Below are 26,915 nucleotides of genomic sequence, written 5' to 3'. Positions count from 1 at the left end.
TATGTCAACAGGCTTAGATCGGCTCACTCACACGAGCGATCACCTCTAGCGCTTAAGTAGCGAGTAGAGATGAGACATTGTGTCCCTAGGTACTTGTCCAAAGGGATAAGTAGGTTGACACAAAATTATGTCGCCTTAGTGGGAGCTAAGATGAGGTCCATTGATAGGACTATGTATGGGTTACCCCACCATCCATGTAGCCTGTAGTAAGCCAAATGCGAGTTCCTCTTTGACGCCTTGGAGACGTGCAAATAGAGGAATTCGGATTGGAAGCTTAAGGAGCGGCTAGACTAAGATCTATACAGTGTTGATATAGACATATGCTCTTTAAGAAAGAGAAATCCACCGTAGCATGTGTTTCATACTATATGTGCTTATACGACCATATGAGTAAGTGAGTAAAATGTTTCCCTCTTTCTCACTGTGTGAGTCTCATTTTTTAAAAAATGTCCTTTACTTTTGACTATGTCACGAGATGGAGGTTGTGATGTTTGCTACTTTGGCATGCTGTCTATGACCATGATAGATACGGTCTAAAGAGGCATTATTGGGAAAGCAGTTCGACCAAAATTGAGTGATATGAGTGTAGAGGGAAGACTATTCGATATCGTATCTTCGATAGTGTTTGCTGACGTCATACGAATGACGCTACATCTTGGTAGCGGCTAAAGGTTGTGAACACATTGAAATATTTGGAGGTAGTCAAGCATTGTTCTGAGTTTTTTAAATTCAAGAGGGTTTGAAAATGCTTGATCTTGATGCGATCGAATAAGTCTAGGACATGACCAGACACGTTAGGGATGTTACTATGCTGGTCTTCTCTGGGAGAGATAGGGATGTTACTATGCTAGTCTTCTCTGGGAGAGATTTGGTGTATGTACTCCCTCCTTTCTACAAATGTGCTTGGTGGTCACACGGCCTATTTATTTGTATGAACAAGATTGAGAATATTAGAGAGATGCTGACCTGGGGTCATGCCCACTGTGTGCGAGTGGGAGATATTAGATGGAGGGGCGCCCACGTGGGGCTGACCCCCTCCTGCTTGTAACGCATGGCTTTAAGCCATGTGTTACTTGTAACGCATGTAACGCATGGCTTAAAGCCATGCGTTACTGCCGTTACATGATACAATTGAAGGCTGGCCTTTAAGGCCAGCCGTGCAGAGGAGGACTATATATAGTCCTCCCCAATTGTGTTTTTGGCACTATCTGAAAAATAGAAAAATACTCTCTCTCTTTTTGTTCTCTCTTGATAAAAATACTTAGGCTGTGGATTGATTAAGTGTTACTCTAGTTCCATACTACGTAATACACTTTCACCACTAAGAGAAAACACTTGGAGTTTATCAATCTGGAAAAACTTGTGGAGCAATTCTTTAAGTTGAGCTTGAGGTACTTTTCTGCTGTGCATTCTAACATTTTTATATATATATATATTTGAATCAATGTCAATTTTAGTTTGATTTATAAATTTGGATTAATCTAAAATAGGACATAATTATATGACATGATATATGGAGAGATATTACTAATATCTAAAGATATGAAGATATTATATATTGGTAATTAGAAAAAATATTTAAAATTGAAAAATAATATTTAAATAATATAAAGAAAAAATAAATAAAATATATTATAAAAATTAATATGTAAAATAAATAAAAAAATAGATTTTGATAATACATTATAAGATAAAAAAATCTATCGTGAATTCTCTTACAGACCAACAATCCACGAATAGGGATCCGGAGAAAACCATATTTTTACATAGCATGATCGAGCAGACAATTCACGTCGCAGTCGATCAATAAAAAGTAAAGTACACCGAATGCCACGTAACAACATTGAAGATTGAAGATCCTCTATGAAAGAAAAAGTACACAAAATCAAAGAGCCTTTGCAAGTGCTTCATTCGTGGCAACATCGAATATACGTTGGATAAACGGATTATAAGAACAGATAGGCAAATAATCTCTCTTCTCTCAACTATATGTCACCATTTCGAATGCTGCTTAAGTTGATCGAACTACTTTGGTTAGCATATGTAATCCGTAATGACAGCAGCAAATTAACACATATTTGGAAGTTCCCATATAAGTAAAAACCTTAAAAAATAAAAACACAAAAAACAAATGCCCCTTTTGCAATTTAGAGCACTAGTATTCAAGGCTGTGCATAATGGGCCGTAAGCCCGACCCGTCCGAAAGAACCGACTTCCCCAACCCATGAAAGACGGGTTCATCGGGTCATTAGTATGAGATCGGGTTTTAGTAAAAACAACCCGTCAATCCGTCGAAACCGAAGTTCATAAAACACCTGAGATAAAAACACTCTCTTCTCTTCAGTCTCCATTGCGGAAACCCTAGTCATTGTCACCGTTCACAATCGCCATCGCTGGTCGCAGAGGTCATCGCAGACGGGTGCGTTCTCTCTCTCTCTCTCTCTCTCTCTCTCTCTCTCTCTCGTTCTAACTTCGAGCTTTGTTTAGTGCTCTGTGTGTGCGTGCGTGTGTTTGATGGGTAAGCAAGGGAAACGGATTTACACTCTGACTCTGTCAATAAAACACTCCCTTGGACTAGGAATCTACATGTTTGATCCAATCAAAAAATTGTTACCTCGAAATGGTGTTGTTTGAGGAGTTTTATCGAACTAGTAATAAACGTTATTGGGATATTAAATTGAACTGTAGAATTGTCTTTTGGCTTATTATCTTGATTTGGGTATAATGAAAATCACATAAAAATAATGAATGCTCTGAGTAGTGAGGCATGGGAAACCTTTGGTAATCGTTTGAAGGGATATTTTGCAGGGTTCTATAGAATTTTATTGTGTATCATGCATAACTTAATTTTTATCGCTATTTCTGGATAGACTAGTTGAATAGTGAAATGATTTTACGATTTATTTGCAGTAATTTCACTGTTCTTTACTCATTAAAAAAATTTAATTTCACTGTTTCGAAGCTGCACATAGTCAGTAACCATTCCGGACACTACAACAGAATGTGTATTTTGTGACAGAGAAAACTGTCACAAAAAAATGGCAAACTGTCACTAAAAATTTTTGGTGACGGTTTGAAACCGTCACCATGACCGTCACCTAAAGTGCGTCACAGAAAACATTTGGTGACGGTTTACTGTACAACCGTCACAAAAAATATTTTTAGTGACGGTTGGAAGTGTTCCGTTCGGTACAACGTTCGAACGTTCATTTTTTGGTGACGGTTATGAACTGTCACAGAAAATCACGTTCGAACGTAAAATAAAACGTTCGGACGTTATACCCGACCGATTGGCGTTCGAATGAGAGAAGTTGACGTTCGTTGGATATCTTGTTCGAACGTATAAATTTACGTTCGAATGTTAATGCGTCCGAACGTTAATTACATTAAACGTTCGAATATTTGTTCGAACGTAAACGTAAATGTTCAAACGTAGCGCGTTTAATGTTCGGACGTATACTCGAATGTAAACGAAGGAGCGTCCGAATGCAAGTTTTTTGTTCGAACGTTAGTCGCTTTACCGTTCGAACGGTTTGTTCGTTTTAGCGTGAGTACGTTCGAACGTATAGTTTAACGTTCGTACGATTCAATTGTATTTACGTTCGAACGTTTGTTACAGTGTGAACCAACGTTCGAACGATTTTTATTTACATTCGAACGTACAGATCAGAAATACTAATTTCATAAAATTTAAAAACATATATAATACCAATAGTATCATATTACATACCCAATTAAGAAGTAAGAATGTCTTATAAAAGTACAAAATTAGATATTAAAACTAGTCAGAAATATTGATAAAATTTATTTCTTCTTTTTCCCTCTCCCACGGGGATTCTGTTGCAACGACATAACACGTTCCATTTGCACCATCATCTCCCGTTGCACTTGCTCTTGCACTTCATTGCGTATTCTTTCCTCCTGGTCTCTCTGTTGGTCCTGCAAACGCGTCTCTAAATGAGACTGTCGTTCTAAGAGAGACTCTAACTCTTGTTGCCTAGACCTCATATACTCATTCTCACGCCGTGCAGCTTCTAAATCTGCCGTAAGATTATTAATTTGTGAAGCCGATGAGGTTGAGGAGGATGAACATTTATGCTTGATAGATCGTCCCAAACCTCTTGCCATACTAGACTGCGGCCCGAGCACTTGCGTGAATATGTCTATGTCACTAGGAGATGATTCCTCAGAAGCCGACTGCATCTCCAACATTTTGCTCTGCAATTTAAAAGGTAATGATCGTAAATAATTAGTAACGTATTAAAAGAAATAGAAATAAGAAATAAACTATTAAAATATTATATAAATAATTTATTTAACAAAATTAACACTGCTTACATAATTATCTGCAGCGACAGGATCCATCCACTCACTATGCTCATTAGTGTGAGCAGCAGCATAGACATGAATGAGGGAAAAGTTTTCAGGATCATCACGTTTCTAACAAAGCGAGAATATTAGCAATTTTAAAAAGATAATATTAGTACGTACTTATCAGAAATAATATCAGGAAAATAAATGAATTCTATAATTTTTTAATTACCATTTTTTCAGCAAGACGGTGGAATGACCTTGAACCGGCACGATGGTGGACAGTCATAACGGATCTATTCTGTGCATTTGTAGAACTCAAGTGCTACAAAATATATTAAAAATGTTAATTGTAATATGTATACATATAATATATAAAACGAATATGAATGTAAATAATTAAAAGAGATAAATGTAAAATACCTGATAATCTGGAGATGCGAAAAGATCACAACACTTTCTCCAATCATCTAACTTCATCTGCTGAAAAGGAGACTGCGCAGCCTCTTCCAACGTCTCAAACTTCTTGAAGTGGTCATGACATCGTCCTTTGTGACGTCGGAATAGTGTAGCCATCAACTCATTCACGGTTCTCAAATCCTCGCTACGGCCAAAGTCGAGGTCGAATTCATCCTAATAAGGGAATCAGGTAAAAAATATAATATATTAATCTAGGTGAAAAAAATGTACTGAAAAGTAAACTCACCAGCACACGACTTCGAATGTGCTCCTTAATCTCATTCGGAACATCTCGCCATGAGCGCACATAAAATGGAGCATAAGCTCGAACTAATGTGCCAATATAGGAGGAAAGCGCTGCTGCACTATCATCCACTCCTCCAGTGGAATTATCAGGAATTGTGATCTTCAGTTTACCATGCCTTCTATTTTTTTCAAGAGAGATTCCACGTGTATAGCCACGACCGCGACGTGCAGATGCATCAACTACATGATAATAGATATACTATAATTATAATTATATAGTTATTGAGAAAAAAGTATTAACTATATATATAATTATCAACGACAATATTTCCTTACTGGTAGGTGTCGACTGGCTGTTGTTCTCTTCTGTGTTAGCTTGATCTTCAGGAACGGATTCCTCGAGTGGGAAGTCCTCAATGGGTTCAGGACTTGGACTTGGCGGAGGCACATTTCTTCGTTGTCGTTTTGGCGGCATTCTTGAAAATAATTAACGTTCATCAAAGAAAATTAATTAGAAGAAATTATGAAAATTCAAGATATTTTATAGTCACCTATATGAATAAAATATTTAGTACTTTTATTCTTCAGATGAATTTTCCATGCTTGTTTCAGAATCTCCATCAATAACATCTTCATCATCATCATGCACCTCTTCTTCATCATCTTTATCCACCTCCTGCCCGGATTCTGATTCGTCTTCATCTTCTGACTCGTCTTCTTCTTCTTCCTCCTCACTGACTTGAATTGAATGATCATTTAATACAGACGGGTCGAGATGTACGGGTGGGACATCATCTCTACACAAGGGGAGCAACTCGAGTGCACCGAGGTCAACAAACAAGTTAATACCCTCTCCATCTTCCTGGTATGCCTCAACAATCGGAGTGTCATCTTCATCTCCACTATTCTCGTAATCTGCACCCGTTTCTGCTTCATATATATTTCGAGGAACAAATTTTTGTACGACTCGCCAAGTTATCTCCCCACTATCTTCATCAGCACTTTTCATTGGATCAATCAAGTAATAGACTTGGGTAGCTTGACAAGCCAATACGAATGGATCATCTTCGTACCATTTAGATGCAGTATTGACACTCGTAAAGTGATTATCCCTATGTATCGAAACCCGACCACCGCCTAGATCCCACCAATCACATTTAAAGACATATGTTACAGACCCACCCAGATATTTCAATCCGATAATATCACGTATGACACCATAATAGTCAATATCATCTGTTCCATGACTCCCCTCGACCAACACACCACAATTTTGAGTCTTTCTATTACGTTCACGGTCCAAAGTATGGAATCTATAACCTCGAACCGTGCATGCAGTATATCGAAGTGCTCTATTTGAGGGACCACGGGCCAATGCATACAATTCAGAAGAAATTGATCCGGGATCACGAGCACGTTGTTCCAAAATCTATAAATTGAAATAGATTATATTGATTATTTCATTATCCAGAGTTAAAAATTTCACAATATAACATATATATAATTTTAGTTCATACACGTTCTTCAAACCATCCGGGAAATTCTTCCTCGTGTCTTGCCTCTATATTTTCTACGCCTTCCGTCCTAAGTTTGTCCATGTGGTCACTGTTATAACATGTTGCAAAAGAAGTATATTTTGAGCACAACAATTCTAATTAATTTAAAGAAAACTATAATTATTCAAAGAAATGAAATGACATACCTAAGATAATCATCAATCTCTCGGCAGTTATTTAGCACATACCACCGAACTTTACCCAACTCTCCATCAATTAAATCGTAACCTGTTTGTGCACCCAAGGGTCGTACATTCTGGGAAAACACTGATAGCTCACGAGGAGGCGGAGTAGCAAGATCAGCATTTCGCTCTTGACGATTAAATCGTGTCTCAACACCACGAAGATATAGAGAGCAAAATGTTAACCATTCATCGTGTATATATGCCTCTGCTATTGAACCCTCAGCTTTGGCTTTATTCCCAACAGTGCGCTTCAATCGACCCAAATATCTTTCAACTGGATACATCCAACGGAACTGCACCGGTCCACCCAGAAGTACCTCTCGCGGTAAATGTATTGCTAAATGGACCATGACATCAAAAAATGATGGTGGAAAGATCTGCTCGAATTTACATAGTATAGTAGCAATGTCTTCTTCCAATTTCGACAACACATCTCGATTTACTACCCGAGTGCACAAATCCTTGAAAAACATACATAGTTCAGATATGGCCACACGTACATTAGATGTAAGCTTCCCACGAATTCCCACAGGTAATAACTTCTGCAAAAATACGTGACAATCATGACTTTTCAATCCATTGATTTTCCAATCATCAGGACTCACGCATCTACCAATATTTGAAGCATAACCATCTGGCAACTTCACACCTTGCAACCATTTGCAGAAATCCATCCTCTCCTCCCTCGTCATCGTAAAACATGCATGCGGCATGACCACCCTGTTGCCTTCCACCCGTAAATGCAGATTATGTTTAATTCTCATTCTCTCAAGATCTTTCCTCGTCTTGATCGTGTCTTTCGTCTTTTTGTTAATACTCATCAATGTACCCAGTATATTATCACAAATATTCTTCTCTATATGCATTACATCCAAACTATGTCGCAACTTGCATGACGACCAATACGGCAAGTCAAAAAAAATACTATGCTTTGTCCAATTCAATTCTGGTACGGCTCGTTTTCTCTTGTTCTTTCCCCGACCTTTGCCAAAATTGTTCGCTCTAACATGTTCCAGTTGTTCCACTATCTCTTCTCCAGATAACTCTTTTGGTGCAATCCTATCCTCTACTCTCCCATCAAACTTGGCACATTCTCTTCTCCATGCATGATTTGCTGGTAAATAACGTCGATGACCCATGAAACACAACTTCTGAGAAAATTTTAGCCACTCACTAGCAGTTTCTTTATTACACGTCGGACACGCTAACTTCCCTTTCGTACTCCAGCCGGAAAGATTCCCATACGCCGGAAAATCATTTATGGTCCACATTACCGCAGCATGCATCTGAAAAGATGTCGACTTAGATGCATCATAAGTTCTAACCCCTGTTTCCCATAACTCTTTCAGCTCTTCAATCAACGGCTGCATGAATACGTCAATATCATTCCCAGGTGATCTAGGGCCAGGGATGAGTAAAGTTAACAAAAAGTTTGGCGCCTTCATGCACCTCCATGGTGGAAGATTGTACGGAATCAATACCACGGGCCAAGTGCTATAACTTGTACTCATATTCCCAAAAGGGTTGAATCCATCGGTTGTGAGTCCCAGGCGCACGTTCCGAGCTTCTAACCCGAACTCTGGATACTGATTATCGAAAGACTGCCACGCAAGTGAATCAGCTGGATGCCTCATATACCCGTCATTCTTAACTCTTTTCTCCTCATGCCACCTCATATCATGAGCTGTTTTCTTACACATATATAGTCTTTGCAACCTAGGTTTCAAGGGAAAATACCGCAACACCTTAACCGGAACGTTTTTCTTACCTTTCCACCTCGACTCTCCACATACAGGACATGCTTGTTTCTCCTCGTTCTCCTTCCAGAACAATACACAATCATTCTTGCATGCATGTATGGACTTGTACTCAAATCCTAATCCCTTTCTCAACTGCTTCGCTTCATAAAAGTTCTTAGGCAATGCAGACCCTTCGGGAAGCACCTCGTTAAATAAGTCCAATACCATGTTTATTGCTTTCGTCGACATCCCACACAATGATTTAATGTGAAGCAACCGCACAATAAACGACATTTTCGAATGTTTTGTACAACCTGGATAAAGCTCGCGCTTTGCATCTTCCCACAGTGAAGGGAAATTTTCACAATCAGTCCCTGATCCACCAGTTGAGGCATTGTCGTTAACCTCATCCATAAACATCCCAGCTCCAATATCACCCAACATCTCCTCCATCTCATCATGCTCATAATCATCATCCATGTGCCGCAAATAATTGTGATGATCGACCAATACATCTGCTGACCCTTCATACGGCTCACCATGCAGTACCCATCGCGTATACCCCAGATCCATACCGTTCACAAATATATGACGCTCTACTTCATCCAATCCTATCGCACACAAATTTTTACACCCTCGACATGGACACTTAATGTAACCACGACTATCAGCAGAAGCCCGTGCAAAATCAATGAAAGTTCTTACTCCACATGCATAGGGTACGTAATCCTTTCCAAGTCTATCGTCCAGACGCATCCAATTTTTATCCATTTCTAAAAACATCTATATATTAATAACACGTACATTGAAAATTCACATGCATGTCATGCTCCAATTCTCATTACTTTGTTGATAAGGTAGTTGGTCCTATCCCATTCGAGATTATATTCTCCATATTGCACAAATCTCGTCACTCTACTAATTTCTACGTTAGTAGAAATTTCGGCAGCACCTCCCCATAATTCTCCAAGTATACATGTTCAAATATCGGGATTGTGACCCGACGAACAGTATACCCGAAGAACAATGAAGAAGACACCGAAACTTCATATTAAACGTGGAAAGTAGCGAGTAACAAAAATGTGCAATACAGATAATATAATCTCAAACTGTCCACACTGGACAATTCAGGAATCAGTGGACACATAAATGTACACTGATTCCCAAACGGGTCTAAGGGTATTTATGCAATGACACACGCATCTAGCAATATAATCATACATTCACATCTCCATATTTGTTAAACTAAAGAGGGATGGAAGATTATGTGACCCCCTGTTTCGTGTCTTGTACACAACGAGGGAGAATGATCTTGATGAAATGTTTAAATTTTGGTCTAATTACTTAACCGTCACAAACTGTCCGACCTCGACACTCCTCTCAAGGCCGAAGAGACTATGACAGTCAAGCAATTAGACCAAAATTTAGAGATTATAATTGTTATATATAATTTTAAATGTTATTATATAATTTCGACTTATTATCATTCTACAATTATAATCTTAATTGTTATACTTAATTTAGTGAGTTATTTACTTATATAGACAATAAGTATATAATTTTTATATAAGAATCTATTTGATCCTTATTTCCTTTCTCTTTAGTTTGTAATAAATAAGTATATTTACATATTCAAACTCTACTTATTTAGTAGTTTCAAGACTTTTTTATTGAAGAGTATTTTAAAGGTTATATTATAATTTTAATTATTATCATTCCTAAAATATAATTTTAATTGTTATACTTACACTATCATTCTTAAATTTCAATGGTTATACAATAATTTTAATTATTATAATTCTTAAAGAGTTACTTTTATTTATTATTACTTAAAACTTCATATTATTATCACAATTTTTCAAATCCATATCACAAAAACACATTGTATAAATATCATATAATTCAAATAAAGACAAGAAATAAAAATTTTTTCTTACCAAACTCAACTCTCTCTAACTCTCCAACTCCACTCTCTCTCTCTGTGTTGCGCACACGGGAGAAGAAAAAATGTTCAATGGCGCTCCCGTGCGCGCACGGATTAAGTTCTAACATTATTTGTTTAAACGTTCGAACGTTTAACTTGTACGTCCGAACGTTACCTTAAACGTTCGGACGTTTCAGTTGAACGTCCGAACGTTATTTAATAAAATTTCCTCTCCTCGTAGCGTTCGGACGTTTACAGTACACGTTCGAACGTACCCTTCTTATTTATAACATAAAATCTAGCGGGAAAGTTCCCGCACTTTAATCATATATGTTCGAATGTATCACAAGTTTACGTTCGGACGTTTGTAAATTTAGAGATTAACGTTCGAACATTTAACTTAAACGTCCGAACGTTTATTTCATCAAAGTGTTACCATATTTGAGAGTTAAATTTTCCGCACTAATTTAAGTAACGTTCGAACGCATAGTCTAAACGTTCGAACGGTACAATAATCACACAGAAACCTTCAGCGGGAAATTTCCCGCTCTTATTTTAACGTTCGAACGTTAACTTAAACGTTCGAACGTACGATTCCTACTGTACGAACATTTTACTTATTTGTAATAATGTAAATATATACAAACATTCACAAATAATAATTTAAATATTTAAAGTTTATATCACAACATACTAGAAAAAACTCACAATATATTCACAAAATAACATGCCACATGTATTAACATATTTTTAAAGTTGAGTAAGTAATAAACATGTATTAACAAAGCCTAATGAAAACATATACCTAATAAGAAACACAATATTTCAAATTCATATCACAACATATTTACAAAAACTCACAAACTATTTACAAACTATACAAATAATAATCACAATATTTCAAGAGTAAGTATAAAATCACAACAATATATTGATAAAGTTTAGAAATATACCTAGCACTCACAATATCCTCTTACAAATCAAAATCTTCCAACTTCCCAAAACAAGCAATCCTTCAAAAAAATACAACACTAACTTATTAGAAATATTCTATAACAAAAACACATTCTATAAATATCATAAAATTCAAATAAAAATAAGAAATAAAAATATTCTCTTACCAAAACTCAACTCTCTCTTACTCTCTAACTCAACTCTCTCTCACACTAACACCCTCTCTCTCTCTCTCTCTCTGTCTATCTCTCTCTCTCTCTCTCTCTCTCTCTGTCTCTCTCTCTCTCTCGCTCTCTCTCTCTCTGTCTGTTGCGCGCACGGGAGAAGAGAAATGATCCGCTTCCTCCCGTGCGCGTACTGATTAATACCGCAAATTATTAGTTTAAACGTTCGAACGTTATAGTTTTACGTCCGAACGTTATATGCTAAAATTTCACTAATTCATAACGTTCGGACGTTTACAATACACGTTCGAACGTACCCTTCTAATTTATATCATAAAATCTAGCGGGAAAGTTCCCGCACTTTCCTCATATATGTTCGAATGTATCACAATTTATCGTTCGAACGTTTGTAAATTTACAGATAAACGTTCGAACATTTAACTTAAACGTCCGAACGTTTATTTCATCAAAGTGTTACAATATTTGAGAGTTAAATTTTCCGAACTAATTCATCAAATAACGTTCGAACGCATAGTCTAAACGTTCGAACGTTTGAATAATCACACACATACCTTAATCGAGCGGGAAATTTCCCGCTCTTATTTAACGTTCGAACGTTAACATGAAACGTTCGAACGTAATAGTCCTACTCTTATTTAACGTTCGAACGTAATATATAAACTATACCATATATATAAATGAATAATATATATTAAATTGTTATTTATTAAATTCTTTATTATATACTAACTTATACTATAATATGTATTCTACATTTTATATATCTATAACTATATACTACATTGTATAGTATGATAGCATAATACTTTAAATGAGAACATAAATGTATATAATATATAAACTTACCATATATATAAATGAATAATATATATTAAATTGTTATTTATTAAATTCTTTATTATATACTAACTTATACTATAATATGTATTCTACATTTTATATATCTATAACTATATACTACATTGTATAGTATGATAGCATAATACTTTAGATGAGAATATAAATGTATATAATATATAAACTTACCATATATATAAATGAATAATATATATTAAATTGTTATTTATTAAATTCTTTATTATATACTAACTTATACTATAATATGTATTCTACATTTTATATATCTATAACTATATACTACATTGTATAGTATGATAGCATAATACTTTAAATGAGAACATAAATGTATATAATATATAAACTTACCATATATATAAATGAATAATATATATTAAATTGTTATTTATTAAATTCTTTATTATATACTAACTTATACTATAATATGTATTCTACATTTTATATATCTATAACTATATACTACATTGTATAGTATGATAGCATAATACTTTAGATGAGAATATAAATGTATATAATATATAAACTTACCATATATATAAATGAATAATATATATTAAATTGTTATTTATTAAATTCTTTATTATATACTAACTTATACTATAATATGTATTCTACATTTTATATATCTATAACTATATACTACATTGTATAGTATGATAGCATAATACTTTAAATGAGAACATAAATGTATATAATATATAAACTTACCATATATATAAATGAATAATATATATTAAATTGTTATTTATTAAATTCTTTATTATATACTAACTTATACTATAATATGTATTCTACATTTTATATATCTATAACTATATACTACATTGTATAGTATGATAGCATAATACTTTAGATGAGAATATAAATGTATATAATATATAAACTTACCATATATATAAATGAATAATATATATTAAATTGTTATTTATTAAATTCTTTATTATATACTAACTTATACTATAATATGTATTCTACATTTTATATATCTATAACTATATACTACATTGTATAGTATGATAGCATAATACTTTAAATGAGAACATAAATGTATATAATATATAAACTTACCATATATATAAATGAATAATATATATTAAATTGTTATTTATTAAATTCTTTATTATATACTAACTTATACTATAATATGTATTCTACATTTTATATATCTATAACTATATACTACATTGTATAGTATGATAGCATAATACTTTAGATGAGAATATAAATGTATATAATATATAAACTTACCATATATATAAATGAATAATATATATTAAATTGTTATTTATTAAATTCTTTATTATATACTAACTTATACTATAATATGTATTCTACATTTTATATATCTATAACTATATACTACATTGTATAGTATGATAGCATAATACTTTAGATGAGAATATAAATGTATATAATATATAAACTTACCATATATATAAATGAATAATATATATTAAATTGTTATTTATTAAATTCTTTATTATATACTAACTTATACTATAATATGTATTCTACATTTTATATATCTATAACTATATACTACATTGTATAGTATGATAGCATAATACTTTAGATGAGAATATAAATGTATATAATATATAAACTTACCATATATATAAATGAATAATATATATTAAATTGTTATTTATTAAATTCTTTATTATATACTAACTTATACTATAATATGTATTCTACATTTTATATATCTATAACTATATACTACATTGTATAGTATGATAGCATAATACTTTAAATGAGAACATAAATGTATATAATATATAAACTTACCATATATATAAATGAATAATATATATTAAATTGTTATTTATTAAATTCTTTATTATATACTAACTTATACTATAATATGTATTCTACATTTTATATATCTATAACTATATACTACATTGTATAGTATGATAGCATAATACTTTAGATGAGAATATAAATGTATATAATATATAAACTTACCATATATATAAATGAATAATATATATTAAATTGTTATTTATTAAATTCTTTATTATATACTAACTTATACTATAATATGTATTCTACATTTTATATATCTATAACTATATACTACATTGTATAGTATGATAGCATAATACTTTAGATGAGAATATAAATGTATATAATATATAAACTTACCATATATATAAATGAATAATATATATTAAATTGTTATTTATTAAATTCTTTATTATATACTAACTTATACTATAATATGTATTCTACATTTTATATATCTATAACTATATACTACATTGTATAGTATGATAGCATAATACTTTAGATGAGAATATAAATGTATATAATATATAAACTTACCATTACTATAAATGAATAATATATATTAAATTGTTATTTATTAAATTCTTTATTATATACTAACTTATACTATAATATGTATTCTACATTTTATATATCTATAACTATATACTACATTGTATAGTATGATAGCATAATACTTTAGATGAGAACATAAATGTATATAATATATAAACTTACCATATATATAAATGAATAATATATATTAAATTGTTATTTATTAAATTCTTTATTATATACTAACTTATACTATAATATGTATTCTACATTTTATATATCTATAACTATATACTACATTGTATAGTATGATAGCATAATACTTTAGATGAGAATATAAATGTATATAATATATAAACTTACCATTACTATAAATGAATAATATATATTAAATTGTTATTTATTAAATTCTTTATTATATACTAACTTATACTATAATATGTATTCTACATTTTATATATCTATTTATATCTATATACTACTTATTAAATAATCAATAAATACCATAAGCTCATAAACTATTCACAAAATTCACAAACAATAATCATAATTATTTCAAGAGTAAGCATAAAATCACAACAACATGTATAAACATATTGCTAAACTTTAGAAATATAACAAGCACTCGCAAAAAAAACCAATAATCTAATTGTCAATAATATTATATAACATCGTAACCTATAAAGAAAACATTTATAATATAATATTAAATTGAATAACGTTCGAACGTAATAGTAATTACGTTCGAACGTTCTGTGTATATAAGGCCAAAACCGAACGTCGAAACGACATCTCTATTACGTTCATCGTCTACTCCGTTGCACGCCGCCACGCCTCCTTCGCCGCCGCCGTCAACTCCGCCACAACCGTCACTAAAGGTAGGCATTCATCTTTTATTCAAGTAATATGTATTTTATTGAAATTTGGATTGAGTTTTGTGTTAAACCGGATAAGTTATTTCAAGACTTTCAACTTCATTTTCCGGCCACCACGGCTAGTCATTTGCCGAATAGTCACCGTAGAAATGTTTCTTGAAGTGTATACTTCATTTCCACGGTGACATTTCGGTATTTAGAACCGTGTAGCGAAATTCTTGAGATTTCAATAATGGCTGAGTCGACTCAGCCATTCTGCGTCGAAACGTTCGAACGTTTCACCAAGACGTTCGAACGTACGACGTTTAAATTACAAAGCCGTTATGGCTTCCACGTTCGAACGTTTGATTATAACATCCGAACGTAATGATTTTCTACATTATTCATGCTTCGACGTTCGGACGTCCATATTTATGTTCACACGTAAAACAAATACGTTCGAACGTATTTGTTTTAACGTCCGAACGTACGTCAGCCAATATTTATTTACTGCTTATGTTCGAACGTACATTGTTACATTCGAACGTATTTTTTTACGTTCGAATGTAAATATATTGACATTATTTTACGTGGGAACGTATAAATAAACATCCGAACGTTTTATCTTTACGTTCGAACGTTATAGATAAAACGTTCGAACGTTACGGCAGAGCATCTTAGAATTAATATCAAAAAAATGCATTATTGTAAATAATTTTTTTTTTCCTTTTCTATTTTCAGGATATGGCTCTTCCACTGCATACTAGGAAACGAGGGAGGGAAGGAGCCACGTCGGACACTGCCCGCATTGGAGCTCGTACTGTTATGGTAGAGCGAGAGATCTTAATTAATGAGTTCGACGAACTCTGTTGGCAGCAGACGAACCTGAGAGATGTTTTCCTCAGTAGAGGCTGGGGAAATATCTGCACATTGAGGGGGAAGGTATACCCCTCAATGGTTCAAGAATTCTATATGGGGATGTGTGACATGCCTCAGGATGCATCCTCTCACACCGTGACTGTACGCGGTGTTTCCATTGAGGTATCAGCAGATGTCATCGGCGAGCACCTTGGGATTCGTCGAGGAGTGGAGACATTTGCACACTCGACACCCCGTGAGGATGTAGGCACTTCTACATCATCTACTGGTCGGGGATGTGAGCCAGCATCAGCCAGAGATGCAGGCCAGTCAGAGGCTGAGGATACTGGCGTCGAGGCTCGGGATGATGACCGAGACGAGGATTTCTACATCCTCACCGGGAGGGATCGCATGCAGATCGAGCGGAAGAACGCCTTCAACCAGAACCATCTGCTGCATTTCTTCCGCATGTTGCACCTTATTGTTGCAACAAATGTCGATCCTGTGGCTCATAAAACCACATTTAGTCGGCTTCGGGCACAATTTTTGATACGAGTGGCACGTGGAGATCCTATAGATTTGCCATTGCACATCTTTCAGAGGATCCGTTACGAGGCGAGCATCGTCTCCACGGATAATCTCCCATATGGTGTCCTCATCAGCCGACTATTACTTGCACGGGGAGTGCCGACCCAGCCAGAGGACCGGGTCAAAGATCAGATGAGCCCCCTCGACATGACCACGCATCGACGTAGCATTGGACAGGCGAGGGGACGTCAGCCACCCCCTGTAGAGGATCTAGTTCCTCCGACGCAGCCTGAGCCAGGTCATGTCGGGAGTAGTAGTCAGCATACGCCGAGTACATCTGCAGGAGATGTGCGGCCTGCTTGGGTTGATGCGGTCATCTCACAGCTGACTGCGCATATCGATCATAAGATCGATCGATCGCTCGAGGCTATATCGGCGTCTGTTGCCGAACTCACCCATCGTGTAACTATCCTCAACGACAAGGTTGATACCTTGACTGAGGAGGTACGGAGTTCGACTTTTGCGGATAACGTTATCATCTGACTGTTAATATCAAATTTTATATTTTATTTTTAATATTTGTAACGAAAAATATTATTGAATATTTCTATCGTTTTTTAATTTCAATTTTTAACCTTCTTTGATGTTATATTTTTCAACTTTAATACTAAATCACTGCATTTCAAATATATATAAATCAATAATATATATTTATATATTACAAAGTGTGTATATATAAATATATACAATTCAATTTTTTAGACTTGTTCACAAATTATGCACAATAAAAACCACATAATTTTTAAATTAAAGTCATTTAATTTAAATTTACAATGAACGTTCGAATGTTATTACTTAACGTTCGAACATTGGTGCATTTTACGTTCGAACGTAAAATTAATAACATTCGAACGGTTGCGCCAAAACATTTTACGTTCAAACGTAAACAGACATAATGTTCGAACGTATATGTAACGTTCGAACGCATATTTCCCATACGTTGGAACGTAAAAACATCTCATTCTATCTTTAGTGACGGTTTCCAGAAACTGTCACAGAAAATACCTTTTAGTGACGGTCTAGAGACCGTCACAAATTCCTAACCGTCACTAAAAACCAATTGTGTTGTAGTGGGATGAGTACATATTGCTTCTAGTAATGCTGTATCTATTACTTCTGTTATTACATTGGAATTTTACATAAGTGTGTATCCTGTGAGAACCATGGTGGGTGTGTGTATTTGTTATCTTTATGATCAACTCTGATCTTTCATCTGTTACAGGTCAACTTGACATTTAAAATTTCAGCTGACTTGCAATCGATGTTCACTTGGAACACGAAACAGATTTTTCTATGAACCATTATCTATTCTTGCTGGTTATTTTTTTTCTACTTCTAGTTTGAATTGAAATTTTGAGCGTAGTTATTTCCATGCAGCTTATATAAGCTCCATTGTTAGTATTTGAGGTGCTGTTGGAAATTACCCTTTTTTTAATTATTATTTTTTTGCATCATGCTCTTCACCTGTAGGCATGGGTAACTCAATGCGCGAATGACAGTGATTCCATGTTAAATGACCCATTTTACAACATTATTGGAGGTTTCTTTAACAAGGCCAAAACAGTAGATTCTCCTACTGCACGCTTGATACTCTTGTGCATGTTGATTTGCACCAATTCACTTTTCTTATCTGCTGCTCAATATTCCTCCCGTTTGTCATGGATTTACTTACTGCCATCCATCTTTGTTAACCCATTATGCCGGTAGAACTCTGTACTTTGTTATTAGCTAGTTATCTTATCATGATGGATGAGTTTACATACCATTAGCTAGTTATCTTCTCATTTTTTTGGGCAACATCATGAGAATAAAACCCACAAATATAATTAATAGACATTTGAATGGACACAAAACGGAAACATGTTTTTGGGTCTGGTGCTTTTCTTTTTTTTTATTTCAGCCCAAACTATAATTGCATCTTGTCTTTTTCAGCCCAAACTATAATTGTTATTTAATCATATTAAAGTAATGAAAAATATACGTGAGTGATAGTGGTTCCTCTTTCTTTGAGTTTCTTTAAATAATAAAAATAGAGTAATTTTCAGTTCATATCCTAATATCTTGATTTTTATATGTTATATTATATATCAGCTCATATATGGATTGCTTCGAAAGCGACACTCATACAAATTTAAGAGATAATGAGACTGATATTCCTTTGGAACACCGATCACAAATGGCTTCAAATATTAACTTATCTAGTGACACGAGTCTCCCAGTCCTTCCTCATAAAAGGAGGGCAAATAAGGATCCCTCAGCAGTGTGGGACCATTTCACTAAAATAGATGGATGCCCTTTAAATGACCCAAAAGTGAAGTGTAATTATTGTCACAAGATTTACTCTTGTCATCCCAAAAGACATGGTACATCAAGTATCCTACAGCATCTTGGTACTTGTAAGCAACATCCTCATATAATCAGATTTACGGATCAACAGACTGAGTCGTGAGGGGGCTCTTGAGGGAATTGGAGTTAGTGATGTCAATAACTCAGCAAATGCACATAAGTTTGATTCAGAAAATATACGAATGGCAATTGCTGAAATGATAATTTGTGATGAACTTCCATTTAGGATAGTAGAAGCCCAGGGATTTAGGAAAGTATGTAGATCACTTGAACCAAGGTTCCAAGTGCCATCTCGAACTACTGTAGCGAGAGACTATATTAAACTATTTAAAATGGAGAATGAGAAGTTAAGGAAAATATTTAATATGGTTGGGCGGGTTAGTTTAACCACTGACACATGGACGTCGATTCAAAACTTAAATTATATGTGTCTTACTGCACACTTTATCGATTGTGATAATTGAATCTAATTTGATGAACAAATCGGAGATCTATCAATACTTGGAAGATGGTTGTGAGGCACAAGCTCCAAATTTTGATATTTTAGATTGGTGGAAGATCAATGAAGTAAAGTATTCTATTTTGGCAAGAGTTGCACAGGATGTGATGGTCATTCCCGTTTCTACTGTTTCTTCTGATTCAGCCTTCAGTACAAAGGGTCGGGTGCTTGACCTATTTCGTAGTTCACTATCTCCAAGAACAGTCGAGGCACTCGTTTGTACACAAAATTGGTTGAGGGATCAAATACCCATTGATCTTCGTGCCTCCTTGGATAATATTGAAAGTTTTGAAGCGGAATTGGGTAATAAACTTATTTCTTATTTACATATTTATTAAACTTTTTCATAATGTTTATTTTAATATCATTTAATAATTATCATGTGTTTTTTTAGAGTTTGATCCAAAATCAAGTTTTACTTATGTTGATGAGGAGTAACTCAATGCTTATGGTCTACATGATGGTATACTTTTCATTTTCACTCCTTTGTTAGAGAAACTAAACCACTTTGTGTTGTCTTGAATTATTTGATGTGCTATTATTGATTTGGTGTTAGACTTTTTTATAATGGCAGATATAGAAGAAGAGATGGGAAGCCGCTGTAATTTGATCGTTGGATGCTCCTCAGTCCTTTATCAGTTGATGTTCATATTTTTGTAATTTAGATAGTTTTTGTAATAGATGGCTTTTGTACATTTTTTTTATTAGTTCTAAGGAATGACTAATTTAGATATTTTTGTAATAGATAGTTTTATAAGTTCATCTTTATATTTTTGAGATCTTACTGACCTATTTTGGGATACTACCGTTCATATAGTTTATACACAGGAAGCAGGAAAAAAAATTGAAAACCCGACCCGTATTGTACGGGGGAGGGCCGGACCGGGCCGGATTGGTGCTCAAATAGTAGCGGGTCGGGTTGGACCCGGTTGGAGTTGATCGGGTTGCAGCCCTACTAGTATTGGTTTAGGGAAAGTTTGGCTAATATGCCACTTTTTTGCTTTTGACTAATTATTCAAAACTTAAACTCTGCATTGGATTAACCATCTCATTATTTATCTCATTGTCTATAGTAATAAAATAATGAGATTAAGGCAATATATGTGTGCAATAGAGAGAGGGCCTGCAATATCTGTGAAAGGTTGGATAGATTTCTAGCAAAGCACTACGTGGTGTCATATGTTTCCCTATGCTAAGGTGGTTCATAGTTCAGTTGCACACTCAGACCATCTGTCTATCTTTATGCAGATAGAAGGCAATATTACAAAAAGAAAGGGTACGAAACCTTTTTAGGTTTGAAGCTATGTGGATTGAAGCAGAAGATTGTGAAAAAGTTATTGTAAAATATTGGAATAGCAACACTGGACAAAGCGTTATAGGGGATGTTATGATGAAACTCTCTAGGTGTAGTGAAAATCTTACAAAATGGAATAAACAATATTTTGGGAATGTTCATATTTGGGATTATTCATACTAAGATACAACAAGCTAGGTCCCATTTGCAAAAGGTACAAAATGGAGACCCCACACACCTGAATAAAGAAGAACACCAAAAAGCTCAAAATGATTCGCATTGTTGGCTAGAAAGGGATGAAATTTTATGGAGGCAAAGATCTAAGGCTCTATGGCTAAAAGCTAGAGACCAAAATACAAAATTCTTTCATAGCAAAGCTTCTCAAAGGAGAACAAAGAATCTGATTGTGAGGCTCAAGAATGGGGAAGGAATGTGGAAAGAAGGTGATGAGAGGGACAACATCATTTTGCAATATTTTCAAGAGTTGTTTACTGCAAATACACAGAGAGGAAATATGGATTTCTTGTCGTCCCTAAATGGAAGAATCACAAGGGAAATGAATGAGGAACTCACAAAGACATTCACAGAGACTGAAGTTGAAGAAGCTCTATACTAAATGAACCCTACTAAAGCCCCTAGACCTGACGGGATGGTGCCTATATTCTTCCAACAATATTGGTACATTGTCAAAAAATCTATCACCAATGTTGTGATGCAAGCATTGAATGAAGGTCAGTACCTTACCTCTCTTAATCGCACATTTATAACTTTGATTTCAAAAACAAAAAGACTTGAGAGAGTGACAGAATATAGGCCTATTAGTCTTTGTAATGTTATTTATAAATTGATCTCAAAGTTCGTGGCTAATAGGCTTAAGTTGATACTACCTGGTGTCATTTCTAGCTCTTAAAGTGCTTTTGTACCTGGTAGAATAATTTATGATAATATTTTAGTTGCTTATGAAATGATCCATTTTTTGAGAAACAAAAGAACATGAAATAATAGTTTTATGTCTCTAAAGTTAGATATGAGTAAAGCCTATGATGGGCTGGAATGGAATTATCTGGAAGAAGTCATGTTGCAGATGGGGTTTGACAAGAAATGGCTTGATCTTGTTATGCTTTGCGTCAAGACTGTTTCCTTTTCTATCCTCATAAATGGAGAACCTATGGGACCTATCAATCCCTCTAGAGGATTAAGGTAGAGAGATCCTTTATGTCCCTACCTATTTTTGCTTTGCACTGAAGGACTAATCGCCTTGCTGCGCCAAGCTGAACAAAACAAACAAATAAGTGGCATTAAGATTTGTCGAGGAGCCCCCTTGGTGAATCATCTTCTATTTGCACACCATAGTGTGTTTTTCTGTAAAGCCACCCTCCATGAAAATGCAGCTCTGCAAAGGTTATTGGAGACATATAAGGGGCCTCATGTCAAAGAATTAATAGAGAGAAAACCTCCATAGTTTTCAGTAGAAATGTTCAGACAAAGACACAAGAGGAGATTCTCTCTTATTGGGGCATCCAAGAATTCCAGCAACATGCATGACAAGTATTTAGGTCTTCCTCCCATGATTGGAAGAGCTAAATACAAAACATTCTCGGATATTAAGCATAAAGTTTGGTAAAAACTGAAGAGTTGGAAGGAAAAGCTTTTGTCACAAGGTGGTAAAGAGATCCTTATCAAGATTGTGGCTCTATCCATTCCAACATACTCGATGAGCTGTTTTAAATTACCAGGATCTTTATGCACTAATCTTAGCGGATGATGACTAGATTTTGGTGAAGTCAAAAACAAGAGGAAAAGAAAATACATTGAGTGAGTTGGAAAAAGATATGAGCTCCTAAAAGTGCAGGTGGTATGGGATTCAAGGATCTTAGAATCTTTAATGATGCTCTTCTTACTAAGCAAGGTTGGAGGCTTATGCAGAATTAGGATAGCTTACATCATAAGGGCTTTAAAGCAAGATACTTCCCTCATAGTAGGTTTCTTGATTCAAAGTTGGGCTATGATTCTTCATATTTTTGGAAGGGTATTTGGTCTGTAAAGGATAAATTGGCTCAAGGTTGTAGATGGAGAGTAGGGTTGGGAGAGATAGGGGTGTAAAAATTAATCGGGAAACCAGAAAACCGGACTGGATAGGCCTGAACCGATGGAACCGGTTCCTTTAATTCCAAAACCGACCTGTACCGGTCTGGTTCTGGTTCTATGCTTTTTAGGACCGGATCGGACCGGTTCACTGTATTATATATTTAAATTAATGTTTTAATATTATATAAGATAATGTTATTATAATTTATAACATAAAATTTTAATCTTGAACGTGAAAATTTATTTGATCATATGCTTTAAACATAAAATATATATATATATATTAATAACATTTTATGGCCTAATAAATTCTCAAATCTCAACATATTATTTTTGATAAATACATAATGCATTAGTAATAATAATATACATTAGTATATTAATTACATTTCACTTTAATTAATTAGTATACTAATGTATATTAGTATATTAATTTGCATTTTATTAAAACCGAAAAATCAGACCGAACCGGGCCGGAATCGGTAAAACCGAAGGTACCAGTTTAGGAGAGTAACCGGTGCGTAATCAATTTTCAAAAATGCAAAACCAATGCATATCGGTTTAGTCCTAAATTTTGTCCAAAACCGGACCAGACCAGACCGGTTACACCCCTAGGGAGAGACATTGAAATCTGGAATGACTGTTGGATTCCTTGTTTTAGAAACCCTAAAATGTATATGAGAGAAGGGTAAAGCAGAGAGTATGGGGCCAAAGTGGAGGAAGTAATTGATACTCACAGCAGATGGTGGGATGTCTCAAAAGTTAGAAGAATTCTCCCACCTGCAGCAACAGATGAAGTGCTAAAGATGATTATAAGTCCAAAAATTCATAAAGATACACTAACAGCTTGGGCTATGGAGAAAAATGGCAATTTCAATGTGAGAAGTGCCTATCGGTTATTCAGTGAAATGTACGCTTCAAGTGAAGAGGGTGAAACTTCAAATGCTAGTGGGAAAAAATGTATTTGGAAAGATATTTGGAAGTTGAAGATTTCTAATAAATTTAAGATCTTTGCTTGGAGGGCTTGCAAAAGAGGAATGTAGTGGAAGAGGAGCTCTGTCAGCTTTGTTCCAAAACTACAGAGGACACAACTCAAGCTCTATATCAGTGCTCACTTTTGAGAGATAGTTGGACCAAGCACTTACCTGATTTAATAATTTATGATCCCAATCCACAGTTTGTTGATATTGCTCGACAAGTGCATGAGAGTAATAAGAAGGAAAATTTAGATTTATATATATATATATATATATATATATATATATAATGATGCCCTAAAAAAACCATAAACTGGTTCAATAGTAAAAGAAAAAGGTCACTTACCTGTAATTAGGATGCCCACCATCTCTTTAAGTGAGGCCTAAGATTAAGGATGCATGTTCACCATCCCTTTAAGTAATTGGAAGGATGCCCCGATAAAAATAAAAAATAAAAAATAAAAAATTGGAAGGATGCCCACAACTTCCGCTCCAACTGTGTATGGGCTTCACCATTTCATCTTGTAATTAAGAAAATTCATAATTGACTCTCTCAGTACAAATAAATACTAATTTTACAAATGAAGAATTGAATCATTTACTCATACATAACACAACCAGCCCAGCCCAGCACAGCCCTAAAAAACAGAGGAAAACAATTAAATAGGTTTGAACCTTCCACACTCTCTCTCTTTCAAGGCTTTTTCAAATTACTTATCTTTATTCAAGTCTCAAATAAGTGTACATTCCTATAAAGAACAATCGAAGTTCAACATGTATCAGTCAAAAAGAAAGAAATTAGAAGAAAATAAAATTGATCGACGTGTATCAACCAAGATAGCCATGATTCTCATCTTCAAACAACGTGAAAGGTTTAAACTTATATCAGTGTGATTAGAATTTCTGTTAAAAAACAATTTCTTTAACAAGTTGAGTAACACCGATCAAGTTTTAATCTTGGGTAATAATTAATTTTAGCCCAATTCGAAGTGTCTCTCTCAATACAAGAAATTGATAAGAAGTCGTTCCATATTATCTACAAATTTTTTCTGATGACACGGAAGTTGCAGGAAAAACTTTTTAGTTCTCATATGTTGTAACTTGTGACAAATAAAATGGTCATATATAATGTACCAAAAATCATTAAAGAGAGAAAATAAGAATATTGTATTATTTGCCTAATAGACAATTCTCAACAGATATGTGAAACCATTAGAGGACTAAAGCCAAATTTTCCTATTCGTGTCTATTTCAATGTAAATAAAAATATGATAATTTAAATAAAACATGCTAACTAAAGCAAATGGCTATTCCAATGCCATTTCTCTTAAAACACGAAGTTGCCCCCTTTCTTGTACTCCACTGCAGAGTCGCAGACGGATTAAACTAGTTGGCTTTATGTCTTTTCATTAAACGTTTCAGTTCTGAAATATTCATTATTGTGCTAAGCTGATGTCCTTCAAACTACAAAACCAAAAAAAGATAAATAAAGAGAGAGGGAGAGGAGGTGGAGGAGGATACTTATACAATAGATAATAGAAAAGGCATACACGCATAGAAGTCCTGTATATTTGTATAAAAAGAAATAATATTTATAGTCTTAAAGTGTTTAAATCTCGCATATCTTTTTTAAAAAAAGTTGGCAAATATAAAATCTATATAAAAAAAAATTAAAATTTTAATAGTATCATTTTTAAAAATATGTACAGACAGCTTACACATCCCGACAGCCCAAACACAAGCCCCCCAACTTCGTTCCTTCTTCCATCGCACTCAGTTCCAAATGACTCTAGAACATTCACTTTCCTTCCAGTGCCAAATCACATCTCTACTCCGGATTCATCGCTGCCCGTGACGTCGGAAACGGTTGCCGCCATTAACGCATCACCTCCAGGTAATATTTCTTTCGTTTCTGTTTCAAATCACACACGCACATCTGATGCCCTAGATTCTGCAAATTTAAATCTTGCTTCTCACTCAATTGATTATAAAGAAACATTCAGTCCGGTTGTTAAACCTGCTACTATTCGGGCAGTTATGTCAATTGCTATTATGAATAGCTGGGTGTTAAGACAAATGGATGTCAATAATGCTTTTTTACATGAAAAATTACAAGAAACAGTTTACATGGTGCAACCTCTTAGGTTTAAGGATCCTTCAAAAGCTTATTACGTTTGTCGTTTAAAAAAGGCAATCTTTGGGCTTAAACAAGCCCCTTGTGCATGGTACTCAACCTTGAAGAATGTACTTGTTGAGCTTGGCTTTCAGAACTCTAGTGCTGATTCTTCTCTATTCATTTATAAACATGATTCAATCACTTGTTATTTTCTTGTCTATGTTGATGATCTTGTCATCACGGGAAGTGACAAAAAGTTTGTTGGATCCATTATTGAAAAACTGGGTGCTAAGTTTTCATTGAAGGATATGGGCCCTCTCCATTTTTTCCTAGGGGTCGAATGCATTAACACTTGTGCAAGATTGTTTTTATCACAACACAAGTACATTCGGGATCTACTGCAAACAACAAACATGATTGGAGCCAAGGATGTATCAACACCTCTCTCAACCAGTACTTCACTTCATCTGGTAGATGGTACTGCAGCTGTGGGCAGTGCTGAGTTTAGGAGAGTAATAGGCAGCCTTCAATATCTATCTTTAACTCGTCCGGA

General features: G+C 34.3%; 1 long non-coding RNA gene across 1 annotated transcript; it reads left to right on the top strand.

The window, feature by feature from the left end:
- Window positions 1-2,164: 2,164 nt before the first annotated feature.
- On the top strand, window positions 2,165-21,538 carry LOC121248732. The gene is made up of 4 exons (XR_005937504.1): window positions 2,165-2,302; window positions 15,936-15,937; window positions 18,114-18,121; window positions 21,527-21,538. It is a non-coding gene; the product is annotated as an uncharacterized LOC121248732 (long non-coding RNA).
- Window positions 21,539-26,915: the final 5,377 nt, after the last annotated feature.

The sequence above is a fragment of the Juglans microcarpa x Juglans regia genome, chromosome 2D, assembly GCF_004785595.1.
Source record: "Juglans microcarpa x Juglans regia isolate MS1-56 chromosome 2D, Jm3101_v1.0, whole genome shotgun sequence".
Lineage (NCBI taxonomy): Eukaryota > Viridiplantae > Streptophyta > Magnoliopsida > Fagales > Juglandaceae > Juglans > Juglans microcarpa x Juglans regia.
The sequence above is the reverse complement of the archived record's forward strand: the minus strand, read 5'-3'. Positions and strand labels throughout refer to the sequence as shown.